Source organism: Equus przewalskii, chromosome 2 (assembly GCF_037783145.1).
Source record: "Equus przewalskii isolate Varuska chromosome 2, EquPr2, whole genome shotgun sequence".
NCBI classification, from domain to species: Eukaryota; Metazoa; Chordata; class Mammalia; order Perissodactyla; family Equidae; genus Equus; species Equus przewalskii.
The window spans coordinates 62,648,628-62,668,465 of record NC_091832.1 but is presented as its reverse complement, the minus strand read 5'-3'; the positions used below and the strand labels follow the sequence as shown (position 1 = coordinate 62,668,465).

Sequence of the window (19,838 nt, the reverse complement as noted above, 5' to 3'; positions counted from 1 at the left end):
CACTATGCCAGGCTTGGCAGAGAGAACATCAGAGTGGCTGCCAGGATACCAGGCTCACCCTTCTCTGGTTTCCCCCGAAGCAGGAAGGGGACCAGAGTGGATTAGCTAGAAGACAATCAGCAACTTTATATTGCCAAGCTCACCCTGCCAGCATCTCCAGGACATGATCCTGTTATGGGAATGTCCCCTCTTGTGAACCTTTGTATGTGCCAGCTCCCGGGGGCGTAGGAAACCCATTTGGCCACATCTGCCATGAAGTAAAAGTCTCCTTTCTCCCTTTCCAGAGGCAGCTACTGTTTGGGGAATATTTGTCATGTTCTTTTCCCATACATTTATATACATATAGTCATGGTTTTTAGAACATAACAAACTTGTTCTGTGTTCTACATGCTCATCACTCCCTACGCTTCCTTATGTACCTTATGCTTCAGCCTCACCAGCCTTTTCTACGTGATACAGGCTTGTGACATGGCTAGCACGCTGCCCTGCCAGCACCTGGGAAGCAGCAAGTGTGTGCTAACTGTTTATAGTAGCAGTGATGGTGGCGTAGGCACAGGCTTCTCTCACTCTCTCCCTCTCTCCTCCCTCTTCTCCCTTTCTCAAGCAATCTGGGGTTTCTTTGAATTCCTTCCAGCCTCTCATTCTTAGTTTTTGCCTCTTCCATCACCACCCTCTGAGTCCAGTTCTTTGCTTTCATCTCACTCCTCCAATGGCACAGATATAGTGCTGATCACAATGGATGGGAGCCGAGTGCATATGATTGCACTTTCGGAGGCATATGGCAGTTTTTAAAGGGAATAGATTGGACACTTAACAACCTTGCTCTTAATATATTAAGTATTTTGTAGACAAAATTTTAGAGCTAACGGGGGACCAGAGAGGTCACTTGGTACTGTTCCTTCATTTTGTGGGCAGGGAACCTGAAGTCCAAAGAGTAAGTGAGTGTCCAGGATTCCCTGGCTGCCGGGAGTGAACCCGAGTCTTCTAGGGCCTGTCGCCATAGCGGGTAGATGATCAGGAGAGTCTGTTTCTCAGAGCAGTTGTTTTAAATGTAATATTCATGATATGCATTCATGAAACATTTTTATAATCATAAAAATTTTTACTTAGGAGCAAAAGGGGAGTATTTTATCAATTCCAAAGTGACTCTCTCTTTAAATGTAGGCATTTAAAATCCCAGCTATTTGTGGCAAAGGCCTCTGCTTAAATCCGTGTTGGAAGAAGCCATCCGAAGAAGACAGCAGAAAGCATGTGGGTGTGGTCCCAGAGGAGAGGATCACTGTTAAGGGAATGGGCAAGTTTTACCACGTACAGTGCCTGTCACTTAGGTCATCCTCCCAGCCTGGTCCCTGAACTAATACCGGAATGCTAAGGAGATTCTATGTAAGAGCTTTTCACTCAAGGATGGCAAATTTCCACACTGGAGGGTATGTCAAAGCTTGTGGTGGCAGATCACCATCTGTGGGCTCTGCAGCAACAGGAAACCACGGCCTTGAACAGACTGGCAAGCGTCTTCAACGTGGCCTTGCCTTAGAGCAGGCGCAGCTGTAGGACCAGCTTCACAGGAGCAGAGGCCCCTTTGCAGCAGGGTCCCATCTCAGCCTGAGCTAGAGGAAAAGGGCGGCACCACATGGTGCCTGAGAGTACCGAGTTCATGAGTGCACATGAGGTACACCTTGGGGATCCCACACAGAGCTGAAAAGAGAAGAATGATAACTGACATTTAGAGAACCTTGCTTGTCTCTTCTGGCAAACATGGGTAATGACACTTGCCTCATAAAGTTATTGTGAAGATTAAATGTGATAAAGAGCATTATGTTACAGTAGGTAACACGTACAGTAGGTAACGTGAGCCCCACTGGTTGCAGGTCACAGTGCTTGGAAGCCACCCCCAGCCTGGTGTGGCATAGAGAAACCTCCAGAAGCTCTCTCTCCTACATAGGTCTCTCATCATGCCAGGGGTGTGGTATACAGGCTCAGCTTCAGAGTATATTACCCTTTTGGTTGTCTTTCATCCTGTCAGCTTACTACGTAAGAGGAGGAAAAGTGCTAAAGACAGTGAGAAAACACAAAGGAGTCCTTCATGTCAGCATACAATAAAGAACTACTTGCTGAAAGTACTGGGTAATTGAATCTATAATTTGCATCTTTAACAGAAGTGAGGAAAAAATTAAGATGCATCAGGGCTATAGGGTTTAGTATGTAAATAAACACTTCATAATAATAAACTCTTTGCCATTTCTAAAAATATAAATCTGTTTTCCAATTTTTATTTTAACTGTAACCATCTTTGTAGCCTAGATTGTCGTCTAAGCCAGAGACCACATTGTCCTTTACAGGGAAGGTGAGTCTGTGAAACAGACTCCTTTCTCAGTGGCTGGCTCTTGGTTACCACCACTGCTCAGTGCTGAAGACCTCTCTGTTCTTTTGGCAATTTCCTGCAGTTTTCAGGGCATATTTTTATGTAACGCATCCCTGGATATTATACATAATGTTCCCGACTTACCCTTACTTTTTATGACCCTACTGATCAGAGTCCTGTTTTCTGGCATAATTGTTTTCAAAGCATAAATTTAATTTTAATTGAGGGAATGTGATTGTCTCTCGTACGTCTTACAGGTTGCTTTGGCACCCAGAAGCATTTGCCCGTAGAATAGAAATTCATCCACCTGTCATGCTTCCCCTTTAGAGTGGGCAGTCCAAAAGAGTGACAAACTTTATAGCTGACTTTTCGTAACTGTCCTTATTGGTGAAATGTAATTTCTATGCATGCGCATTTTGATAGGCAGTCAATTCTTGTTATCAAGGTAGTTATGTTCTGTAAGTCACCATGAACACTGGATTGGAGTACAGAAGCGTTGCTCCTAGGGCAAATACAGAGTTAGGTTCTTGTGAGCCTCTGGTCACAAGATTTTCATCAACAGATCAATGCGTAAAACTTACTTAAGGTATATTGTTAAATCACAACATTGAACCCACGGCCAGCAGCAGTAGAACTCACGCCTGAAAGAGGTCTATCTAACACACGTATTTTCTCCATAAGGCACAGCACAGCCTTCTCACGCTTGGGGACACTAGACAGCACTTCAGCACTAGGCTTGGGGGCCATTTTAAATGGCGAAATCATGAACAAAAACGAGAAGAACGTGGCACTAAATAGACTATGACAAGAACACTTGTTTACAGTATCAGAGTGGAAACAAGAAGGCAGAACATCATTTTGTGTCTGTGTGTAGACAACTCAAATCGCAATTTGCATTTTTTTCTGCTCTGCACGTGTTCTCAAAGTGTCCTGGCTACTGATTTTGTGGTTGCAAATAAAGTTTAGGGAGTAGGCAAATTAACAAATACAGAATCTGTGATTAATAAGGATCCACTGCATTTTTGTATATTTGAATATGGAGCGCCAGTTAATCACAGGAATATTTAGTACATAGTTAATAGGCACAGTGCCCAATACCCCATTATAGTAAATACAAATCTCAGTAACACTGAAAATGGTAATTCTAATAGACCAAACATTTTTTACCTGTTAATTTATACCAAAAAGAAAATCTGGTAATGGCTTTTAGAAATATCAAGACCAAAAAGCATAGAAATATTGTTTTTCCACTCAAAGAACAGAAATAAACTGGCCTAGTTATCATTAAATGTACCCCCACAATTCATCTTTCTTTTCTCCTTGCCACCTCACCCCCCACCTCATTTCCCATGTCTTACTGCTAAAATGGGCTTGGGAAGGAAGTTGGAATCATGCCAAGATGAGCTCGGCAGAGGCTGCTGCAGCCAGTGGCATGAGCAGTGAAACACAGGAGGTTTTCTGCGCTGCTCGGAATATTTATTAGATTTAGTGCTGAAATAGTCTCTGTTGATTAGCAGACCTAATCTGAATTTCAAAGGTACTGAAGACCATGTACATTAGTTTGTTACTCTCTGGCCCCAAGCGCATCACCTTACCTAATGGTTAGGTGCTGAGGGAATTCATTTAATTTCCTAGTAACTAGCCTGGACTTTTGTCAGCAACAATTACTAATTTTAGATTTTATCTCCCCTCCTCTTCAAGTAAAGTAATGTAAATTCTTTCCAGGTAGCATGGAAACAAAAGAACATCACACCTGTTTCTTACTTCAGTCTTGGTCTCAAACATACAGAATCTGATAGACCATTGCCATGAAGTCCAATTGTAAGAACAGGAGAAGAAAGGAATGGTGTTTGAGGATCAGAAGTTACATGCTGGGGTCGGGGGCTGGGGTTCACATACTCCTGGGATCCAGTAAAACTAGAGATACGTCATCCCCCCAGCTGATCGTGCGGAAGTTGTTTACAAAGGTCCTGCGAAGAAAAGAGTTAAGATAATACACGTGTGCATATTTCTAGAACCTGAAAATATAAAGTGCTAATAAAATGTGATACTGACCCTGATATCAGTTGCCCTACAATAAACCCAGCATATATGGGATTAAAACCATAACACTCTTTCCTTGCTTACTTCCTGGCTTCCTGGCTCCAGAATTCACTATCCTCCATGGAGACAGACACCACCAAGGACAAGCACCTGGATTTACTATCTCCTTGCCGCAAAGAGATACAGGCTGGTGGGAAAGCTGCTGACCAGCAAGGTCACGGGCTCCCTCCTGTCCACAAGTAGTCTCAAGGCCAAAGACAGGCTGGTGGGAAAGCTCTGACCAGCAAGGCTATATGCTCCCCCTCCCCTACCTAAAACTCCAAACAAAAACCCTTCCTTTTAGCTTTTCGGGGAGTTTGGGATTTCAGCGTTAGCTGCCCTCCCTCCTTGTTCAGCACTGTGCAATAATAAAATTCCTACTTTCTTCCACTACACCCAGTGTCAGAGACTGGCTTGCTGAGCAACGGGTGAGCAAACTCACTTCAGGTTCGATATCAAATGTACTTTGAAGTATAGCCACTGGTTTGAACAGTTCTACAGAGGCACAGAGCTACTCTTTTGGCAATATGTAAAGATAGGGATAATCTCATAAAGAAATCTTTAAAATTGAGGTGGGAATAATTTGGAGGTAAAAACAGGCAAACTGTTTTCCCTTTAAACTGTGACAGTAACCCTTATAGTTGTCTGAGCTCCCAGAATAAAGATTTAACAAACTGACATGAGCTTCAGAAAACGAGACTTTAGGTACCCAAGGGGTTCAACTAAATTGCTCCTCTGAGGTCTTGAGTTTAGCAGCTTGAAAAAAAAAACTGGGGTTGTTTTGGTGACTCGTGTCTAGTGAATAAAAATTTTAGGGAAAAAGTTAGTGTTCTGCATGCTAATATGTCAGGTAATGAGGAAGCTGCAGAAAAAGCTTCCTTTCTTTCACTGAAGGCTTTAGCATGAAAGGTCACCATGGGGGCTGTGCTGGGAGGCTAATCCTGTGGTCAGACACCACCACAGGCAGGCTGTCAGCAGATGCCATGGTGCATCAGAGGAGCGCTCAGGGAGTGCAGGAACTGAAAAGTCAGATAAATGTATTATGTCAAAACAGTTATTTAGAGTACCACGAAGTGATGTCCTCTCACAGCTATTTAAAGGAATTTAAACTTTTTTACTTTTGAGAAACATAATTGAACATATCTCGAATGCTTCAGAATGTCTAGAACTTTAAAAAACTGCTTCAGAATATCTAGGATTTCTAAGGCTTTTGATAGATTTTGAAGAGGTGTAATTTTCCCACCACACGAAATACTTTTTTTCCTAAAACGGCGATAATTAAGCATACTTAGTAATATTTGAAACATTATACCGGAACTCGGAAGAGCTGGCTTTCCTATTTGGCTTTATAAACCTCCAAAAGTTGGCACCTGCCCTCATAAAAGATTTCTTCTGACAGAGCTCTTATCTCTTTGTTTGTGTTTTCCTTTCCCACTTTAACACATTTCTCTTTGCTTCTAGCTGCTCCAGAACGCTGAGCAACAGTAGTCTTCTTGGCAGCCCTTTTCTGTATAGGCTCCCGCTCTATCAGCATGACATGATGGCAGCTTTCTGGAAGGGCTATATAATTAGGTGGAATTCTATGGAATAACCAGCTGGCGTCAGGAGGGGAAAAACTGGCAGAAATGTAATGCAGAGACAATTTAAGTATAATTTGCAGATCTGTCACATATCCTACTATTGAATCAAAATGAGAATGGGTGTAAATAGTAGTGTTTTTTAAAAACGTGCCCTCACTTGGCATTCCAGCAAAGCCATCTACACAGTGAATGCCAAAGTTGGGTCTAATTCCATTCGCAGGTGGAGCTCTAGTGCCTTCGTGTGATAGTTTTAATGAGAAGAGAGGTATCAGGATAGTCCTCTTCCCCAGGGGGTTGCTGATGATGAAGCTGCCAAGTAATGTTCTGAACACTTGTAGTTGTCTTAAGTAGCAATTTTATTTTTAAGCGTTGTGAAAAAGGAAAGTATATATGTTTAATAGAAGATTTAAAAGAAGAAAATTAAAATCACTTACCACCAAGGTAGGGTTGTTTTGTTTTTTTTTAATATAGATATTCCACTGCATGGTTGACCACAATTTACTTCACCAGTCCTTTATTTTAAGACATTTGGGTTGTTTCCAGTTTCTCACTATCATAAACAATGCTGTGATGAAGAAGCTTGTGGCTCAATCTTTGGGCCCACCATTAATTATTTCAGTAGGACAGATTCCTAGTAGAATAGCTAGATCAAAGGATTAATAACTGTGTCCTTCGACTTGGTAGTATTTTTTCAACTCTGGAGTCTCTTGTCCATTGTCTACCATAGCCCCGGCTCACACCTCTATCAGCTTCCACCTCACACAGAACATATTTGTTTTGCCCATTTCTTTTTTTCTTTCTTTCTTTCTTCTTCTCTTTCTGGAATTGTCTCCATTGCATATGGCCTATCTATAGACCTATCAGAAACCCAGGGACCCTGAGGAGAGAAGATAACAAATTGATAATGTACCGTCTCAAGATAACAGTTGACTGTACCTCACTTGTAACACTCACGTGTGTACAGTCCTTGGGTTCCTTGCCAGAGTTTAGTGAACTAAAATGTTCTCCAAAACTGTGGTTAGAGATTTCCTGGCATCTACCTTCTTCAGCGTGAGAATTAACATACCTTTCAGTTTTTACGTTATAATTCCATCGCACCTTCGAGCCATAAACCTTTTGATAACTAACTTCAACTCACTTTTGGTGACTCATTAGCCTCAAGAGGACTTGATTTTCTGGAAAATTACAGTGAAGCAAAGATGTAAGAGAGAAGTAAATATAATTATATTAACACAGGAAAAGAGGCAGGCTACTTTAATGATTTCTTGAAATAGTATTAACAGATTTTCTCCTCCCAATATTTATTGAACATCTCATAGGTATCAATTATATTACATGCTAAATGAACAACCTGGCTGCCTAATACCTTTAAGAAGATAAATTACTAAACATAGTTGATCTATTCTTACTAGCCCCAGAAATTGCCTGTGTTGTGAATTAGTAAATGCCAGCTGTTGTACATTATGTACCCTTTTCCACATCCGTATTCAGAGTTTTATAGTTGAGAAAGTCTTCCAAAAATGATCTAGAGAACCTCCTCATTTTGCTATAGAAACATTAGTATCAATCAATGTTTAAGACTTCCATAAGTAAATATTATAAAGCCTACCTTGATAACTCCTTCACTATATAAGAATTCTCTGCAGGGAAATTATATTACTAACTCCCACCTGAAGTTCCCATGCTACCACTGTAAGCTTATACCTTTTCTTCAGTCATTAGCAGTGTCGAATTTGCTTTTGGGAATGCAAGTTCTCCATATGGTCAGTGTGATTTCCTTATTGTAATTAGAGTACGTTCAGAAGGCATATGATCACTCACTGAGTGATGAAACATGGAATAGGAGATGACTCAATAAACATTTTAAGGAATGTTTGCAAAGTGTGATTTTCAAATCTGTGTTGAACTTAAATTCCCAGCTTGGTCTCTGCACAACTGTTTTTGCTGACTTGTATTTTGGTATGATGCCATTGGTCCCCACTGCCAGCCTCCATGAAAAACAGCCCAGTGAAACTCATTACTGCATTTACCATCAGGAGGCCCCCTAGAAAAAACCTACCTGCTCTTCACACTAAGAATATTTTATTTCTTCTGAACAACTGGTTCATTAAACACAGTCCTAACCAGGTTTCCCTGCTAGAAAATTCAGGCCAAATTGTGGCCCACCCATAATAAGTATGGAAGTGGGGAGGCACCCAAGGCCACTATGTTGCCCAACTCAGGGTGGTGCCATCCATAGTGTATTCTTTGTGAATGGTGCCCCAGAATTGGGCACACAGGAGCCCTTGGTCCTCTGGTATGCACTTTTAAAACCTCATTCTTGATTTCTCCTTTTTTTTTCCTCACTTTCTTTATCCGTCTATTCCCCCTCCTATTTTTAGTTTTCGAAATGTTGTATTCTGTGTGTCTTTGTAAGCTGAACTCCTTTGTGGAATAAGGTGCAGTATAAATTAATAACTAAATCACAAGTGCAAACCTGTATTGGTTCATGCTGTTAGTGTCATTATATGCCATGCAGTAGCATCATCTTGATCCTTACTCCTGTTAGTGGTTGTTGTTTCAGCTCAATATTGGTGTTTGATAAGCTGGTACTTCTGTAAAATCAGAACATGGTATGTAAGCTCCTATTTGAAATGAGAGTCCAATATAGCCATAAACATATGGCTTACACTGTGAAGTGTTCTTGATCCTTTCCCAGGGAATTTGGAAGAAATATACAAGAACATAGGTGCAGTCCTAGGATTCCCGGCCAGATTATTTTCCTAAATTGTATTTTGGCATTTCAGATGATTAAGTGTACACATTACACGTCTGCCCAAGTAGGTTTTCCTTTTCAGAAAAAGAACATTTGAAGACAGCTACCCAATGACACAGGTCAGCTTTCTTACCTTGCCCTGATGTATTTAGTCTTCTCAGCCCTCACAATCAGGCAGAAATCCACAGAGCTGTGTGTAGTCATTTTGCTACTGGCCATATATTCCCTGCGTATTGAGTGAAAATAAGGCATTCGTTTTCCTGGGGTTTTTAAAAGCATATATTTGTGAGTAATTCATTGTAAATCTATGGTTTAGGGAAAAGGACCTTAAAGTTAGAGTCTAAGGATTTTGTGTGTGTGTGTGTGTGTGTGTGTGTAAGATTGGCCCTGAGCTAACATCTGTCGCCAATCTTCCTCTTTTTGCTTCAGGAAGATTGTCCCTGAGCTAACATCTGTGCCAGTTTCCTCTATTTTTCATGTGGGACACTACCACAGCATGGTTTGATGAGCACTGTGTAGGTCTGCACTGGGGATCCGAACCCATGAAACCTGGGCCACTGAAGCGGAATGTGTGAACATAACCACTACACCACCAGGCCAGCCCCAGAAGGATTCATTATTAAATCTCACCTGTGTCACTAACTGTGACTTTGAGCAAATCATATAACTTAACAGATGGTCAGTTTCCTTGTGTATAAGATGCATGATACTGATGGCTGCCCTGCCTGCCTCACAGGGTTACTGTGAAACTCGGATAAGATAATGGGTGTACTCTGGAAACTATAACAGCTATTAGAACGTCATTTCCCCAATCTGGGAGAAAATTAGATCATAATAACAGATAGCAAAGACACTATTATTTGGTTCAAACGCTATCCACTCTGCTCGAATTTTAGTTCCCTCAAATGTTTCCCAGCTGGTCCTGGGAGTCAGCTGGGATTGTTGAACACATGGCTTGGGGATGAATCATCTTGGATCCCTTACGGGAGTTCGTGTTCCTTCTCTGTGGGTCACTGCAGTGGGCTTTCCATTGCTGCTCACGCAGCCAGTGCTCACTAAATCCTTGGCCTGAGGTCCGTGATCCAACTAATGTCCTCACCAAAGGGACATACAGTCATCCCTGTGCTTACCACTCTTGACAGCAGTCGGCTGAGAAGTTCTCTCCTATATCTTCTCTCAGAGATCTCAAAATGGAGACAGTGCCCTTCACACCTGGTTGGACTTATTAGGACACTCATTGTGGAGGAGCATCAGTGGGATGGCTGAGATGGAGATGTTCTCCTGCGCCGTACTCGAAGGTTTCCACCCCACAGCTGGCGCACGTTATTTAAGGTTGCTGCAAAGATTGCGAGCTGAGTGGTCCAGTGCTGATGTAAGCTTTAGGAAGCCTCTGGCTGTTTTGAATTCTAACCATACTGTGACTGTGTTTGAGGATCATTGACAGCTGGGCTGTCATGGCTAACGACTGGACAGCTGTCTCCCAGTAACTGGGGGTGCCAGGAAACTGGTTACCTCAGAGAAGTTTAGAGAAAACGGAAATGAATACAGATACAAGGTTTTCAGAGACCAGTTGGGCAGATAATGGTGCTGTTCTTTGTTCCATAAACTACATAAAGCAGTGGTTTTTCCTGGCTCTTTTTGTAGCATCCTGCCTTAGGAATCAGCTGTGATGAGCTGGAGAGTTTCTGGTCCTCATCATTATGCTCTGATAAGAATTTCCCCCTGACACATCGATCATTTGGGACATGAAAGAGACCTGTACAACCTGTACACCACAACTCTGCCCCAGAAAATGAAATCTCCCCCAGGGGAAGTTTAGATGCTGCTACCTGGAACTGGGGGCACTTATTTTAAAACCTCGCACACATGGCAAGCATATTTTTTTAATTTAGGTCAAGCTGATTGGGAGGATGGACCTGATAGAGATTATAGGCTTGATGAATTAAGGCCCCCATTGTCCCTATCTTCATACTTGCTCTGGTTTCCTGCCTTCCAACTATGGCACTATACAGTACACTCCAAAACAAGTATGGCGCACAGCTATACTCTCTCAACCTCCTAATTTTGTCCTGAGAGGTTGTATATTTGAAAAACTGTTGCAGACCTAACCAGTAATTCTGTTTTCATTGACTTTGTCTTTCAATCTCAGTAGAGCAGAAGTTAAAGATTTATTATTCTCCTTTTTGTTAATATTTAATTCATTAATAAGGAAAATGGGTGGTATTCTGTGATATAGTACAAATTTGAGGAAAGGGTTATTCCTAGAAATATTTTTGAAATCAAACCAACCAGTATGTATTGAGTATTAACATAGTAGATAAAAATGCTGTTCTGGCCAAGAGCAGAACTTCCAATGATTAGCTTTGCTGGAATTTTCATCTTGTGGATGGTTAAGGAAGAATGAATTCTGTTATGGCATTTAATTTTGACTTTCAAGGGAGGACTAATTGATGAGAACATTGAGGAAAAGTAACTAGATCATCTTAGAGTTTCTAATAATCAAGGAAAGGAATACAAGCTCTTCAAGGCATTGAGCTCGAGTTTTGAGAAAGTGATTAAATAAAAAATAAACCATAATCTCAATTTTTTTATGCCTAGGCAAAAGAAAGGATATATTATAGGAAGGGAAATGTCAACATCGGGGTGGGAACAGAGGAGAATGAGCCACTAATTGAAAGGATATAGGAGTATCTCATAGAACCCAAGGTCAGGAAGTATACTTGATTGAACCAGAAAACGAACAGTTGAGAACCAAAGTCATATGCTCTTTCTCTGTGAGGGTTCATGGACTCTCATCTCTACTTCTCTCTTTCTCTGCTTCTCCATGAAACTAGCTGTCCAGCCCTTGCCTCACAAGATCATTCAAAAGCCTGATAGAAACCAATTAGGGTCTTAGAAGCCTGAAGCACAGGGCGAGGGCCTCAGATTGGCCCAGCTTGGACAAGTCTTCCCTGCTAGTCCATTCTGCTGGACTAGGGATGACAACATGTGGTCTCTTCTCCTCAGTAAACTGCTGCTGAAGGAGCCTCTTAGAGAAGGGGATCTGGGCAGGACTGTGATGGGCAGCTTTCAGAGAAGCAGAAGACTTTCCAGACATGCAAACCAGATGGTATCTGCCAAAGGTAACCAAAGAACCAATTATTTTCAAATCTATTTGGAGTAAAATAAAGAAAAAGCAATGTGTAGACACATTATTAGGGCATATTATATAATTTTAACATATGAGAGAAAACAGACGTGCAATATTTCTTGTTTCCTTCTTAGCTTTCTGCAGGAGTGATTTCTCCACATTGAAAGTTTTATAACCAACATGTTAAGAGGGAATTAAATTCACATACAATGAGCATAGAATAAGAAAGCACCTAAGTACATTAAATTTGTTGAGTACCTTTAAGCCTCTTATAGCACTAGATATTGAGGAACTTACCAGATGAGTTTGAGAGGAAGTGCTGTCAGTAATCTAGTGGTATTGCGAAGGAGAGATTTTAGGAAACTGGAGGTGGGAAAATATTGCCTTATATTTTCCAAAGGAAAGAGAGAAAGTTTAGTTCCGGAAGCCTGACACTGATACGTTGTTAAGATCCAAGGAGGGATCATTTATGCTTAAAAAGTAGCTGTCACTAGGTGCCAGCATGGGTCTATGAAAAGAAGTCAAACCAAACTAGTAACATGTCTAAAAAAAGACCTGTGCTTACGCTAGTGGACCAGGAGACTGTGTGATACCTAATACATCTTGATTTAACAGGATATTTGAGTCAAGTCTTCAAATCCCTGGGGACAAGATAAAGAAATGTAGTGTGAATGATAGTGCGCTTAGATGAAGTTGATGAATGGAGTGTTAGCAGCCTCTCAAGGGTTGCACATAACTTTAAAGCACTGCTTTTGACCTTCTCATATTCATTCATAGAAACAGTGGGTACAGTTTTCAACATAGAAAACTGGGAGGAGGGATGGTTATATACACCAATTGACAAAATCATCAAAGGGAGCAGAACCTGCTGGAGCGTGCACCTAAACCAGCAATATAAAATGCAGTAAATGTAAACATAGTATTTTATGATGAGTTCAATTGCAGAAATACAGAATGAAAGACATTGGGCCTAGCAGTAATTTGGGGAGAACAGTTTTAGGGATTTATAAGCTAGTAATATGATATGATTGCCAAAAAAAAAATACAGTGCCAATGTAATTTAAAATTATATTTATAAAGGAATTGTATCTAGATTAAGTGTTGTAATATTACCCCCTTATGTTGGTTAGTCCACATTTGAATTATTATAGCACTCTTTCCTGGGAAATACATTGACAAAGTGAAGCACATCCAGAGAATGGTGATTAGGAAGTTTATGAATTTCTTTGATGCTTAGATTCTTTGTTTTGCTCTGTGTAATGCACTGTGAGGAATAAAGTCCACCATGGCGTGTTCTCAAGGAGCTTACTTTGTATCATTCCAAAGTGCAGAGAATCTGAATACTTGAGTGTAATCCACTCCCCCCAATCTGTTGAGTTTGAGTGAGTGGGTTTAACAGTGATAATTCTCCTTTCATTGAAAATGTATATTGGTTTCTGAATGCTAAGTTAAATTTTATATTCTACATTACTAATTTATTCAGCCATGAGATGTCAGCACTGTTTTATGTAAATTGTAAACATTTTTTCACTTCCTTTTGTCATGGGAATGAGCAGGAGAGGTTTTAGATGGAGGCAGGAAGGGTTTTCAATTTATTTAAAAATAAAAGCAAATAGTTTAAAAAAATCATTGTTTCCCAAACTGAGGATTTGTTTCCTATGCCTAAAGTATCTTCCCTTATTAGATTTGGACTGCTCGCAGAATTAAAGAAAGAGAATCAAAAATGACTTTCTTGAAACTCTCAGGGAATGAGCTAGAAGTAAGATACAGTCTTTAAAAAGGGCAAGATGAGTAATTTTCACACACAAATACACAGGCTCGTGCACACACATTCACACATTACTGTAGGTTAATGATAGTATGTATGGATTGGAGGGACTTCCAGCCTAAAAATGTTAAGTTTTTCGTAGTCTCCTGAATTGGATATTGTTGATGGATAAAATCTACTACATAAAGGCTTTATATCAAACTACAGATGTTAAAAACATAGTTGGTACAAAAAGAATGCAAGTAAATTGTTAACAAGCATTTCATTTTTGGTTTTGAAATGTACTTTTTTTTTTTCCCCTCTCCAAAGCCCCAGTGCATGGTTGTATATCGTAGTTGTAAGTTGTTCTAGTTCTTCTATTTGAACTGCCGCCACAGCATAGCAACTGACAGACTAGTAGTGTGGTTCCATGACCCGGAACCGAACTTGGCCATTGAAGTGGTGAGAGTGCCAAGCTTTAACCACTCGGCCATCAGGGCTGGCTCGAAATCTACTTTTTTAAGTTATAGAGAAGTCACTATGAAAATCCCTTATTCCCATCTTTTCTTCTGATACAAGGAACCTGGCCCACATAACTACTGTGAAAATATTCTGAAAATTACTTTAAGAATAACCCTATAGCTGGGACCAGCCCTGTGGCCAAGTGGTTAATTTCGTGCACTCCGTCCAGGGTTTTGCTGGTTCAGATCCTGGGCACGGACATGATACCACTCATTGGGCCACACTGAGGTGGCGTCCCACATGCCACAACTGGAAGGACCCACAACTAGGATATACAACTGTGAACTGGGGGGCTTTGGGGAGAGGAAGCAGGAAAAAAAAAAAGATTGGCAACAGTTAGCTCAGGTGCTAATCTTTAAAAAAAAAAAAAAAAAGAATAACTGTATAGATTTAATCATTGCAAACCAGTAATCTGAGCAGTTCTGTGACAGAGCTAAGCCCTGCTGTCCTTGATGTTAGAGGGTTTTCAAGTTCTCTTGGAAAATGAGGTGCCAGAGAGCAGAAATTAATCAGAAATCTATAACAAAACCCATCCATTTAATTGTGGCACTCTTTTTTCAGGTGTCCTTCCTCCTTATTAGAACTTATTACAAATTCTATGCCAGTAAAATGAGAGAAGTGATGCAAAATAGAGGGTTTTACCTCAATACCATAGGTGCTTCTTTCAATACTAAGACTTAACAGCAAAGCTTTGTATATTAAAAGCATTTCTTCTGTGTGCTCCACTCAGTGGCTTTGTCTTACAGTGGAAAATCAGAAAAGCTGTCAAAGAGCTAAACTTTCTCATGAACCTGCATGCAGTCTGATGTAGCAAATAATAGCTTGTAGTTAAAAGTAACCCAATCTGGGGCCGACCTCTTGGCCCAGTGGTTAAGTTCGTGCACTCTGCTTTGGCAGCCCAGGGTTTTGACTGTTCGGATCTTGGGCGTGGACATGGCACCGCTCATCAGGCCATGCTGACGCGGCGTCCCACATAGCACAACCAGAGGAACTAACAGCTAGAATATACAGCTATGTACTGGGGGGCTTTGCAGAGAAGAAGAAGAAAAAGAAAAAAGATTGGCAACAGATGTTAGCTCAGGTGCAAATCTTTAAAAAAAAAAAAAGTAACCCAATCTATGTTGGCTTAAATCTCCTCTGGGCTAGTGTCCAGTCAGCCTGAGTTCAGGCTCCCTTTCTGGGTTGTTTCTGTTCTCCAGAGGATATTGTCTCTTCCCTTTCCTTCTTCTACAGCATCCAGGTGACAGAAAGGTCATGTATCCTTGAGGTGTTGTGGGTAGTTCTGGACTGCTTACCCTCCGTCTCTTCCACCTACTCCTGGCTCTGAGTGAGGTGCACCCTGTCTTCCCAGGTGTATTGACCTCTTCTCATCTGCTGCTGAAGGAACCCCTGCTGCAGTAACTTCTGGTCAGTTCTCCTGCTGCCCTCGGGACTGGTGGTCCCTTCCCATGCCTGCCCCACTTTGGGGACTCATCTCCACTTTGGCTTTCACTGGTGCTGTGGATCCTCTGAACCCCGAGGGCCAGTCTCTGGCTTAAGCCTTCTAGCCCTTAAGCTTTGCTGCACGTCATCTTACCCCTTCCCATGGTGACTCCTAACTGGCCCCTGGATCTTAACTCTCAGCTACCTTACATGTTCCCACGTGTAAAGCATGTGGAAACTTCTAGGCTCTCTTGGCTCCATACTAGAGCCAAGGGAGACTGCAAAGAAGAGGTGGGGAAGGGAATTGTCCTTCACCCTCCCTGCCTAAATACACTTTAACATTATCTCTGTTCCGTGCTATAGCCACCCCATGGTAGGTAATCTCCTGAAGTTTGGAAATGGAGGCTAAGCACAAGTCCCTTCCTCTATCTGCTTTTATTCTGTGCTGTCATCTTGTTGCCCCAAGATTTTCTATCTCTCCCCACTAGAAGAGCTTCTATTTCTCCTTTCTGCAGAAGAGGGAAGTCCGCTCCTGCACCTGCCATATATGGACTGACTTGTTCTTGAGGGTACCTGAAAACAGAGGAAGATTGTGGGGTGGAGAGTGGACATTATTGAGAGAAGAAAATACATCAAGAGGCATTTCAAAAATATCCCCAAAGCAATTCAATAATTATCTATGGAGTAGCTATTATGTGTTAGATGGTAGTGAGAAAAACAGATGAGATTCCTGTCCCTAATGAGCTTCCAGCCTTGAGCATTTTGTAGGAGAGATTCCTAGCAAGGGCACAGAAATGTATGCATAAGGATGATCATTGTAACATTATTTGTGGAATCAACTGAAATGTTCATAAATAATAAGGAAATAGTTAAATAAATTATAGAACAGCAGCTATACTATGGAATGTTATGCAATAGTTAAAAAGCATTAGATAATAAAATAAAGCTATACATACCCACATGGAAGAAGCATCTATATATACTCATCTGAATCCATTTGTATATACATACAAACATTTGTGTGTCTCATGAGTATAAAAAAAATCTAAATAATATACAACCATTAACAGTGATTTCCCCTGGGAGGGGAGATTTGACATAATTGGGAAGAGTTAAGGGAGGGCACTTCATCTTTACTTTATAAGCTTGAATTTTGTACAAAAAAATTGTGTACTGCTTTTGTAATTTTTAAGACAAAGAAAATAGGAAAAATATCCACCAAGAGTTGTTACTGGTACACAATCTAGTTTACATCTTTGGAGTTATTTACAAACTGTAGATAGGTCAGAGGACATGGAAAAATTGGACCACATAATCTACTCCAGCTCGCTTGTCCCCTTGTCCCATGTAAGAATGCAAGGTAGCTTGTCCAGACCTTCAGACTGTCACCACATTGTGTTCCCCAGAACAAGGAAGGTGTCCCTCATGGACCATCTCTCTTATCTTCGCTCTACCCTCTTCCTCTCCTCCTTCAGTCCCTCTATGTTGTCAGTTCTTCCGTCTCCCACTCAAAGTGCTTATCTGGCTTGTTTCCACGAGTTGTCATCTTTTGCCTTAGAAAGCAGCAAGTCCCAAATCCCCTTCATGTCTTAGATATTGTCACCAATTCTGGTGTCTATTGTAAATCAAAATCGTCTTTCCTAAAGAGTTCTGCTGCTTTAAGCCCAGTGGTTAGTCTCAGAGGGAGAAAACTGTTGCCTGAGTCTCCATCCGGGTTCCAGTGTGCTTTGGGGATTATTATCCTTAGACAGACCTGCTCAGGTTGCTTTCTCTCCAGAAACACTCAAAACGTGTTCTTTCAAGATCTGCATTGCTCCACTACTGTATTTTTTAACTTGTTATTGCAAAAGAGCATTTGGTCCCTCTCAACTTTGAGTTATTCTAGAAATCCCTCCTTGTTTAACTTGTTGCTGAAACTGTTGCCATGCCCCCACCATTCCTTCCCCATTCCTGGGTTTATCTCCTGGCTGCAAAGCACTAGGAAGAGAGAGAGGGAAGAGGGCTCCCATCACATGACAATACGGGTGCCTTGTATTAAATTGATATTCAGTGTCAATATCAATTCTTAGCCATTCATGGATAGGTATAGCTAGTATTTTTTTCTTTTATGTTTAACAAGATTTCTTGGGGCCGGCCCTGTGGCAGAGTGGTTAAGTTCTTGCATTCCGCTTTGGTAGCCCAGGGTTTCACTGGTTTGGATTCTGGGCGCGGACATGGCACCGCTCATCAGGCCATCCCACATGCACAGCTAGAAGGATCTACAACTAAAATATACAACTAGGTACTGGGGGGATTTGGGGAGAAAAAGCAAAACAAAAAAAAAAGATTGGCAACCGTTGTTAGCTCAGGTGCCAACTTTAAAAAAAAAGATTTCTTATAAACTCAAGATAGCCTAGGTTTATTTACTGACTTCATTACTTACTAGCTGTGTGATCTTAGGCAAATCATTCATCTCTAAGCCTCAGTCCCCTCATCTGTAAAATGGGGACATTAATAGTACTAACCTCATAGAGGTGTTGGGTGTGGTGTGGGTGTTGGTCAAAGTAAAGCACATAGAATTGTGCCTTGCTCATAATAAGTATATGCTGTTATTTGCTGTGGTACCGTGAATGCCCTTCTTTGTAACTTTTTCTCTTTAACTTATGTTTATTTTTCATGTTTTAACTATACCTTCCAAAGACATAAATCTTCGATCTGTTCATTTTTAAGTTCTCATGATATCTGAATCATATGCGCGCCATTCATTCTTGTGGTTTCATCTTTTTCTCCCTGCTCCCTCCCCGCTTCTTTGTCTCTACTTTTTTTTAATCATCCTTCTGGTCCCACTCATCAGGGCTCCAGGAGGCCTTCCTGACCACACATCTTGAGGCTGAGGTCCACCAGATATTTGCACCCTGTTTTCCCCACCGACACACTCATAGAAAGTACAGATATTTGCTCCGTGTCTCGCTTACCCTATAGGACCTTGGGCTTCATAAGGGCAGAGACCATATCTGTCTCCCTCAGTGCTCCAGCTCTAGTGCCCAGAACAGAGCATGGGCATAGTCGGTACCTAATACTCATTTAATAAGAAAATGAAGATAGAAGAAATAAGATGAAATGGGTGACCAGACTCAGTCTGCATTTCTACAAAAATAACCTCTAAGAACATAGACAATTTTGAAAGAAAAATAAACAGCAGGAGAAAAGGTTGTTTCCATCTATATTGGGCCAGGTCCTATTTTAGATAATGTAGATAATGGTTACTATTCTAAATGCTGGTATAGGTTATCAAGCTGATAATGTTAATTATTGTTTTTGTGGTTTTAAGTTTAATCTTGGGGAGAAACTTATTTACTACTTCATGAAAAGCTTTGGGATAAAAAAACTAAAACAAAACCTTTCCCTCCCACTTATTAAGGAGAAGGTAATAGGCTCTAAATGCTGGTTCTGAAAACTAGCTCCTGCAGAAAGATCGTGGGTCTCAAATCGTTCTCATTAGTCTGTGTTGTTACTGTCTTGTTCTTCTCTCATACCACAGAAGAAAATGTGTGTGTGCGTACATATACATATGTGTATACACAGACATATAATTAGCATATATATATATAAGATATGTATCATGCTTCTGTGAATCTCACTGAACCATCCCTGGCTCTGTGAGTCTTCATCAGGCGCTGTTTTGAATTTCCTTCCAATTAGAACAAGGCTTCTAGCAACTTTCTTCCTGCTACAGTTATTTAAATAGTTTTGTACAAAATACCTAATGATCCTTCTTTAGCCAATCTAGTAATTCTAAACATTATTAGAGCTTTGTTTTTTCATTCAACAGTTGAATGCCTGCTATATGCCACAGTTCACCCTAATTTTTTTTCTTTTCTTAATGTTATAGCCTTGTTAGAACAGAAGAGCTTTCAAACAGTTACATAGTGGTTTGCTCACAGCAAATGAAAAAGATCCCTTGCACCAGAGGCTCAAGTTTTAAAAATGAAAATAAACTAAGTCATGAAAGAAAACCCTGATAGCTGTAAATAATATCTTAAGCATCCCCAACTGAGAAGCATAAATTCACAAATTAGTTCTCTTTATCACACAGTAAGTGCCACTTGGTTAGGAAGTGGCTTTGTCTGTGAGTAACTTCATCTCATAGCAGCTTCTCTCTTCTATCTTGTGTTTCTGTTAAAATATAAAAGGTTATATTTCATTTCATTGCCTTAGTTAAGTCAATAATATGTAATCCAGCCAGAAAGCATAATTAT

The 19,838-nt window shown here is 40.8% G+C and overlaps 1 protein-coding gene across 4 annotated transcripts in view; it reads left to right on the top strand.

The window, feature by feature from the left end:
• Positions 1-19,838, top strand: part of GALNT7 (polypeptide N-acetylgalactosaminyltransferase 7) — a 135,950-nt gene that overhangs the window by 90,231 nt on the left and 25,881 nt on the right. The gene's annotated exons all lie outside the window — the stretch shown is intronic.